General features: G+C 34.7%; 1 long non-coding RNA gene across 1 annotated transcript; it reads left to right on the forward strand.

Moving 5' to 3' along the window:
- Positions 1–6034: 6034 nt before the first annotated feature.
- Positions 6035–9633, forward strand: LOC110469382 (uncharacterized). The gene is made up of 3 exons (XR_002465232.3): positions 6035–6137; positions 9157–9316; positions 9410–9633. It is a non-coding gene; the product is annotated as an uncharacterized LOC110469382 (long non-coding RNA).
- Positions 9634–9872: the final 239 nt, after the last annotated feature.

Raw genomic sequence — 9872 nt, forward strand, 5'->3', positions numbered from 1 at the left:
CTTATGGAGTTCATACTTTGGACCAGTTCATGTTTCAGACAGAACTGGCATGAAATGAGTAAAGCCTCAGCATAAGACAGTAAGTTTTCTTATATCTATTAATGAGCTATTTCAGGTTTCAATAGTCAGCTGTGCTAACTGAGAAGTAGAACAGATATTATGAATATTTGAATGTAGTTTGATTTTTTTCTGAGTGTGTATGTGTGCACTGACTGATGCTTGCACAGCAGTTATGAACAAATCTGTGTGTGGCATTTATGTCTATCATAAAGACAGAGCATTTAATTTGAGTATCTACTGCAGGAGACATGATTTTTGAATTATGGCTTTTCCAAGCCCATAGGTTTTCAGAAGGAAAATTGCAAGACCAGATAAAAATATGCCTAACTGCATTTAAAGTAGTGAAAAGGCCTGTCTGCAAGTTGTCATTGCATGGTATAGCAAATGTGTTTCTATCTGTATTTGGCATACTCATGTGTATGCATGTACAAATGCATTGCCCATCAAAATGGCTTTGAAGATCACATAGAAAATTTATCAAAACTCTCATCATCTCTCTTTTCTTTTTCTTGACAATTCCACTTTGGTTGACCATTTTGGGGGCATTTGGAGCATATTCCAGCAATTGCCAGTGTCTTTTTCTGAACAGCCTAAAAAGTGCTTTTTCTCTCAGATGAAAATAATCTGTATGCTTATTAATCCCCAGAGTAGTATTAGACTGTGTTTAAATCAGAGACTATTTTAATGTTAATTTTCTCTCTGGATGGAAGAATGGAAATTTTACTTTTGGAAAGGAGGAAGAAAACTCAGACAAATTCCCAGTGCAACAAAATACTTCTTTCCAAGCACATGAGCTCTCAGATCTGTAAAACCAAGTCTTTATATTATTTTACCCAGCTTTTTTTTTTTTTTTTTTGTTAGACTGTGTAACTTTTAAATGTTTTCATTTTGATTGTCCTTTTCTGTTTGTACCTATGCAATTTGAGTCTGACTTCAACAATGCTAGTGTGCTCTAAAATGTTATGCACATTATTAACTCTTCCCCCATTTCCTCATTATAGCATGAACTTTGATTCTTTACTTGTTCCATGTATTTCTTTATAAGATTTCTTTATTTTTTTTAGAAAAAAACAACACTAAGTCCATGCATGTGTGAAGCAGAGATAAAAGAAAGATTTAGGCAAGTCACTGTGTTTCCTTTCCAACTTTAGCTAGAAGGTCTCTGAGGAAGAAAGTAGAGAATTTGTTGGGTTGTGGTCTGTGCTGGAAGGAGCTAGGGACTCCAGGTACTGTTTTGATACAAGTAGAGGAAAAAATCCCCATTCTTATAAATAGCATGACATAGAATGGAGGCATAAATAGGAATGGTACCATTTTAACTCTTGGTCTTGTTTGTCAAAGACAAATATGCTGTCAGTGATCAAATACTGAAATGTTATAAGGCTGCAGTGGACAGCTACAATATAAAGAAAACACTATTTTTTATCTCAGTGAAGACTTTTCAGGGCAACAGGTGCATCCATTCTAGCTTGTACAGTACAAAGTAAAATGACTTCTTGATGGTCCTGACAGTTCATCAATGGCTTTATCTGTAATATATTATGTATTTATAGATGTATACATATTTATATGTATGTATTATGTAATTGAAATTTTAATTTCACTTGACAAACAAGGAAATTCAGCAAAAAGTAAGTGCATGTTACTGCTTTCTAGCTTTAGTGTAGCTGAAGATGGGTCAGTGCTGTGTCAGGACAGAAAGCCAAAAAGAGTCCTCCAAAACTCTTTTAAAGAAAGTATTGAATATCTAAATTAATGGTAGATGTTAAAGCCTGCCCTTAAAAAGAGTTTTTCTTACCACAGCTAATAGGTTTAAATGATTTCAGAGTTTAATTTTTGGAGTAGAACCCACAGGGGGTCAGCTTCACTCAAAGTGAAATGTGAGGCCTAAAAAAAAAACATGCATCTCTTAGGAACACAGAATTTGAAAAAGAAACCTGTGGTGCCTGTATAGCATTATATAAATTCTAGTTTGCTTTATGATATGAAAAACAGCATGAGAAGAACCTTGGCTGTACCTCCATTATACTTTTGTAGGACAGCCAAACACTTTAGTCACCTATATGTTCTGGGTTCCAAAACCAGTTCTAATACCAAGTTAAAAATGTAAAAAAATTGACATTCAAGTTTATTAAAGTGAGTAAAACTTGGACAGGATTCAACAATATGCTGAATAAAGATGCTTTCTGACAGTTGATTTAAGTTTACTGTAGAAAAATGGTGAAGGGCTTGAAGTTCAATGTGCAATGCCCAAATCATTAAGAACTGTGTATCAGAGAATCCTTTTAAAACAACTGCTGATTGAGACAGTCACCTTATTTCTTAGAAATACAGGAGAATTCAAGTGATAGCAACTGTTGTTTATCAGATGTTTAGATTTTCATTATTATGATCAACCAACACTGAATTGCTAGCTGAAATGCTGAAAGGAAAAATCAGTTAAAAATTCCTCATGTACCTGTGTATATTTTTGAGATTGCTTCATTATAACTTTAATAAGAAGAAATGATTTTCTCTTTCTTCCCACTAAACATAAAATGTTATCTCTGCTGCAGTACATATGGTATTTTAATTGCATTTCATTGCTCTCAAACATAATTTTTTGCATGTTAAGTCTAATTATATTAGAGCTGAATCAGTGCTCACATGAGAGAATTTGCTAAAATATACTATTATACATAGTAAATACAAAAGTGGGTTTTTTTTCCCTATATCTTGAAGGTCTGATTTATTTTAAGAATGAGTTGCCATTCAAGACATAAACATTATATCTAGTAAGGGTATTGCAGCCTTTTTTGAGAGTGCTTTATTTCTTCTAAATAGCGAAAAATTACAGGTTCAAATTACATACATCATAGACTGGCTTTTAAGAGAAAGCAAATGTTTGCTAAGTGATGAACTGACAAGGACTCATAGAGTCATTAAGTTGGAAAAGACCTTTAAGGCCATCAATATTTGGGACCTATTCTGAGGGATACAAAACAAGTTTGGCTGCCCCAGTATGATGTAAGATGCTGAAATCTCTCCTATGTCTTCATTGAGAAACTTTTTATATTGAGTGTAACAAGAAATGCAAAACCAAAAGCACACAAACAAGCTCCCCAGCCTTTTCCAGTAGCTAGTCCATTCAGAAAGAAGGCCTGTTGGAGTACTTGAAAGTAGTAAAACTGGTAGCTACCACTTAACACTGCTTTCTGGAGTTAAAATTAGTAATTATATCCATCTCTCAAGCATTTCTTCCTCATCTGTAAAATAGTTACCTAATTCTTTTGCATGAGCTATGTGTGTGAGCAACATGGCCTGCTGCAGGTTGAAGTTATGCTGGAGCTCATCTAAAATTAGCAGTGTCTGGGGCATGCTCTGAAGCCAGCTTTTTGTTTTTCTAGTTTCTCTGTATTTTTTTGTTTGATGGGACTTTTTCCTCTTAAGAAGAGGGATACAGTTTAGGCATGTCAACTGGTCAGAAAAAAACTGGACTACATGGGTGATATCTAATCTTGGTAAAAAAAAAAATATGAGAATGAAGCCCTCCCTCCAGACCTGTGAGGGCTCTGGCTGTTGGTCAGGACAGACAAATGGTTTTTTCCTTTGTTATCAGCTGTTTGGGGAGAAGGAGCTTTGTATCGGAAATGAAGAATTCATTCAAGTGAAAGACCTTACAGGGAATACCTGTCTTGTAGTTCTCATGGCTATGTGCTTCCAACAGAAAAAAAATATTGTGTGGATTCATGTTTTTTCAATTGGTTAAAATCACATTCTGGATGGGTTTCAGTAATCTAGTGTTCACAAGACAAAGGCACCTACAGTTTTCATTGTTAGGACACAGAATTGCAAGGTCTTAATTTTCAAATTTAATATATATAAATGCCAGAGTCTCCTGTTCACACACAGAAAAACTGGTGGGATCCTGTTACACCAACTGGTGTTCCACTTGGATCACAACACTTGAGTCTTAGAGGCTGGAAAGGAAAGAAGTGTGATTCTTGCACTTAACCAAACAACTTGTTAAACTGTGAGAATATTGTTTAAAATGAAATCCTGATTAGAAGTAACCAAACATTTCTCACCTTTCTGAGCAAACTATTTTAGTGGTTAATTAAACCTATTGCTACATTGCAAGCTAGCAATATTTTGAATTTTGTGCAATTTTACCATCAGCATGGCTAATAGTCACACGGGAGGCAAATAGTATCATAAAATTATTATAAAAAGGTGGAGAGTGCTGTACCTGTGTGTAAGGGTTAAATAGGATCAGCTTCTCTACATATTTTTTGTCTTAGAGCGAGAGGGATGTCATATGGAACATTTTAAAGATCTACCCCTTCCATATGTTGTACGATGAATTGAAGTTAGTTGTCTGTTATGTGTGCTGCCCTTGAGGAGATGGGGAAAAAAAGGAATACCAATAAAGGTAGTGAGTGTCTTGTAAACATGGAATGACATGGCATTATGTTAATTTGTTGCAAATGGCATCAAAATATGTTGATGGGGGAATATTTTTGGAAAATTGAGTTAGGACATTAAATTTGTGTCTTGAACAAATATTTTTTCATTATGAATAATGGGCTTTTTGGCAAAAATATCGATAGGGTACATGAATATCACTTTGAGCTAAAATCAGAAGGGCAACAGAACTTAATTTCTCTGTTGCTCCTTTGGGGAAAGACAGTTTGTTTCTGACTTGCTTTCAGAGGCATAAAGGTCTGGAAGATTATATATATATACACATATATGCAAGTCTTCTGCTGCAATTTCATGTTACCCTATGATGTACAGGACTTGATGGGAGGGAACATGACCATATGGAAATGGCTTTCTTATCCAAGTGGAAACAGGTTTAGTCAGCTTGCAGGAGGGGTCATAAAACCCTCAAATATTTCTTAAATAATACAGTAGAGGAACTCACAGAGCTGTATTTTAATGGCCATTAATTGCTTCTGCTCTGCATTCAGGGTCAGGATACATGGAATACATATGCTTTTCTTATGAATGGAAGGAAAAATATCTTCTGAGCAAAAGAAAATCTAATGTTAATTAAAATTTTCCAGGGCTTGGGCTGGATAATTCTTCCTTTGTGTTCTTAAATCTCTTTTGATTTTAATTGCATGACAAAAAATTGACTGTAAGTGTAATGTTAGCAAATGTTCGTATTTGATTACAAGCATCTGTGAATGCTAAGTCAAAGAATTGAATTACTTTAATTGGGGTGGGTTTGTTTTCTGTTTCTTCATGAGGTTTTTTGTATATTGGCTTTTTTTTTCCCCAAGACAGCCACACTGGTAATAAAGCTTGTACTGTCAGTATGCTGAAGGTCATTCCTATAATCTATTCAGTGAGATCTGCTCCCCTTTAGGTGAAAAAAAATTCAACTGAGCATACCTAAAAATGTCTAGAAAATCCTATTACATTTACTGAATTTCAGTTATGTATTTCAGATTCACAAAGAATTCAATGAGTTCTCAGATCAAATATCAACATTTGTAGCAAGTTTCCAGTGTTTCCCTCCCTCCCCCTTTCTGTGCTGTCTTAGAGAAACAAGGAAATTCTTCTCAGATATGGCAAAGGATAAAAAGAAATTATTAACATTAAAACATACCTAATACTGTGTGATATGTTTTAAAACTGGAAACAAAGGTAGGATATGTCTTATCTGTCTGTCATGACTCCCTGTGCATCTGTCTGTCTCTCTAGAGCAAGTCAATAAAAATTATTAGAGCTGGCATCTCACAATAGTACACCCTTAAAGCATGAAGCAATAATACTGTGAAGGAAATTTTTTTTCTGACCTTTTCAAATTACATCCAACTGTCTAGGGAATTTCTCAGTGACTAGAGGTAATAAAGTTCAATCCGTTTTGCCGGTTGGCTTCAAATTTAGCTCCTCAGAAGCCCTAACTTATCTATTCTTTTTATCTTGGCCTTGGCATCTATTCAGTACAGTAATCCATGCATCTAATCTTTTTTTTCTCTCCCCTCTCAGGTTTAGCTGGTGGATCATATTGTGAAAACTGCAGCCATGAAAGGCCCTCCATTTACTGCACCCTTCAAAACAAAATGTTAGCATGGGAGGCTAAGCTGGTATGTTGCCTTGGAGAGGCTCTTGTTGAATTTAATTAGCTTTTAGATTTCATCTCCATCTCACATCTCAGCTTTCACCATTGTGTGTGATTTAGGCTTCACTGACTTCCATTATTTAAAACTTTTCCAACTTAGCTGTGCCACTTTAGAATAATAAGGGGAAAGTAAAGGTTAAAGTTCATAGTCTTAAATTGATTTCTAATTAGTTTTTATGATATGAGCTCAGAAACAATAGAGACACAGCCTCTCAGTAAGTTAGTATGCAAGTGACAAAGACAAATAACCATTTCTGTAAAATTAGAAACAGGTAAAGAACATTTTTAGCAAAATATTTCTTAAATTATTTTTAAATTTATAAAAAAACTGGGCTTTACTGCTGTCTCTTCCCTGAAATATGGAGTCAGTGTTTAGATGTGATCTGCTAATGAATGATCTGCAGAACGTTCAAGATGCATGAAGCACCTGTAAAACACTTGCTTTTACTCATGCAAATAATACATTGGAAATCATATGTCTTCCGTATTAGCTATCTTGATAGAATTGCAAGGGAAAGGAGTAGCTACAAAATGGTTGGTAAAGATAGGAGATTTGGTGTTTTGTGTTTTTGTTTGTTTGGTTGGTTGTTTTTTTTTCTGAATTCTACTTCATTTTGATTCTCTCTTCTGAAGTGAAGGGAAACATGGTCAGATGGGTAAAGTACAAAATTGAGAATTTCTAGATCTTGCCCCTGTATGTAAATGGGCCTCTACTAGGTCTGTAATGTTTGCCAAGTCACTCAATCACTCTGTACCATTACCCTGGCTATTGTGAAAAGCTCTCAGGGAATGCTCAGCAGAGGATGAGCACAGGATGGAATCTGAATATTTCACTGTGTTTAATTGATTCAGCTAAAATTAAATAGGTTCATTTTTAATCAAAATATATTGTGCTCCATTGATACTAGCCTTGTTGAAAGTGGGATAATCAGTAATCTGAAGGCTTTTCATGCCTAAAAGAATGGCATTCTCAACAAAATTACTGAGGATATCTTTAATTCTGAAATTAATTTAGAAAAACAGTACCCCACATTGGTAAGGCTTCTCACATTCACAGGTATTTTTTTTAGGGTCCTTACTGTCACTTCCTGAAAAGAAACGTTGCTAAATTGACAGATCCAGTTATATTTTTAATCAAGCAAAAATAAGCATTTCAAAATTCTTTTATTAGTTTAGTGCAAAAGATAACATACCTAAATTTGCAATATGCTAGATCATGTCCTTGTTTCAGAGCTAATATGGAGGGACATATTAGAGTGTACATGAACACTCAGCTTAGTACTAAAATAAAGTTAAATAAATGTTTGTGTGGATGTGTTCATTTACTTTCACATCTTGGAAGCTCCACTGATACATGTTATTTTTTAGTAGAACCAACTGTTTTGCAGTCTACATGAATTAGCTTCTCCTGATACTCCAGTATTCAGGTTGGTCAATGGATATTGTGACAAGCAACCCAAAAGGGTCCATAGTTTACCATGTAGCAGAGAAATACCTCATGGAATAAGGAAGTTGTAGTTTCTCAAAGTGGTGTCACTGTTGTTATATCTATATATGTTTTTTTTTTACAGTAGGTGTTTCAAAAATATACAATAAATATCCCCCATAATATTTCAGGCAGAAACAGATAGGAATGGGATACTTTTAAACGCAAGTGGGATATTAAGGTGGTGGCAATGTGAATTTTCTTTCACTGAACACTTTCTTATTTCCAGAATTCATTCTAATTTGCAAAACTGAATACTGGGTAGAAGCAGTTCTGATGACAGGTTTTTCTACCATACTGATGGTTTTCAATTCAAAAGTATTGAAAATTAATTTTAAGGAAGAAATATTTTTCTTATTTGTTTATTTGAATTCCATTCAGCACAGTATATATTACATAAATGGATCTATGTTGTCATACTCAAATGCTTATATTTCATTTCTTGGTGTGTCTATGTGTACAACCATGAAGCTAAAGGTGTTGTTTTCCACTTGAAATGTAGCTATGTTTTACTTTATGTTTTACTTACCTGGTCCAAGTCAGGAATTATGGATTACTGAAGGCCTCAACACCTCAGAATGTTATTCTAGTTTTTCTTATTACTGGGGAATATTGAAATCTTTTTTGCAAACTAATCCATTCATTAAAGTAGCTAATTCAAAACAAACAAACAAACCACAAGTGTCTCTCAAATCAAACATATAATATTATGTCTTGTAGTGGGAAACAACAGATGTCCTAATGTTTTCCTGGTTTAATGTCTTTATAGCTTTCCTTTCTATTCTGTCTTTCTTGATTTTCATAAATAGGGAATACAGTAATAGCATGCTAGGGGGTAGGCATATGAAAAATGGTGTTTCAGCTTTGCTTTTTCCTCAGTTAGAAAATACCTAGTTGAACAAATCTTTCTGAGAAGAAAATGCTGTAGATCGTATCAAAGTAGCTCCTGTCTATGCATCAGTGATGTTAAAATAGGAGATTGCATAGTGCATATCAAAGGGATCGAATGCTATTGATGCACTGTTATTCAGTGTTATTTATATTTTCATTATTAGTTCATAAAGTCTTAATAATTAACTCTCTAATTTCCCAGAAAAAGCATGGTAATTTGTTGAAATAGTTGAAGGAAGGGAAAAAAAAAGCTGACCAATCTGGCATTGTAAGTTAATAGTATAGAATAAAGCATAGTCATAATTAGTCAGGAAAAGGACTTTCCCTGTTCATTCCAGTTCATAATAAAAAGTGCCTCACCAAAGTGACTTAGAAAATAATACATTCAGACTGAGCAGAATTACTGCCTAGCAGATTCTATTTATCTGTAGCTTAAAAAGCAGCTGCGTTTTTGTAAAAAGCAATGAATGTGGCAGTCCTACTTAAAGGTAGAAGAAAAAGAACACCCCTTGTTTTGTAATAAGGGGATTTTCAGTTTAAAAGAGAGAGAGAGCCTGTTGTGTGAAGTATGGTTATTACATTCACTGTATTCTATCTCACCCACCAGGAGGCTAATAACGAGGGAGTCAGTGAAGGAGACCAATGCCACAAGGGTTATCTCGCAGCCCCAGATGCTGGATAAGTTGAAGGAGGCAGAATCGCTTTTGGATGACATTCAGGAAGGCCTTGAATTATTATCTGGTGAAGAAAAGACTATTCTTTTCAAGGTAAACAATCCATTTCATCTGTCTGCAGTTTGGTGTTGGTGTAAAATATGTTTATATAAATACCTCTAAAGTTCATTTTTTATCATTTTTCAGGTTTTTTTCCCTAGATGCAGCAATGATCTATTAGGTATCCTTTTTGAGACAAAGGATCCACTCCACCTCCAACCTAAGGAAATGCTTTGAAGGAATTGACAAGCTCACTTTTAATCACAAGAGAGAAATTACCCACATGGAGTCAGCAGAAAATGAAAAAGTACAGCTCGTGCTGCGAATAATTCCAGCAAGTGCCAAGGGGCTAGTTGAGAAATGGCTTCATGAGGTGAATATCTTTAGCTCTTACTTAGGGTTTGGTTACTGTATGATCATTTTCTCTTTTAGGAGCAATGAATATTATAAGTGGATACTAAATAGCTCTCTGAATATTTGTCAAGATGTTGACAGATTTCAGCCTTATTGTTGTTATTTATTGCAACTAATTTAGCATCTGCAAATGTGCAGAAATTAATTCTAATAAAAATCTGTCTTGAATCAGGCTGTTAGCAGAAGTTGGTCTGTG

Source organism: Lonchura striata, chromosome 5 (assembly GCF_046129695.1).
Source record: "Lonchura striata isolate bLonStr1 chromosome 5, bLonStr1.mat, whole genome shotgun sequence".
In the NCBI taxonomy this organism is placed as follows: domain Eukaryota; kingdom Metazoa; phylum Chordata; class Aves; order Passeriformes; family Estrildidae; genus Lonchura; species Lonchura striata.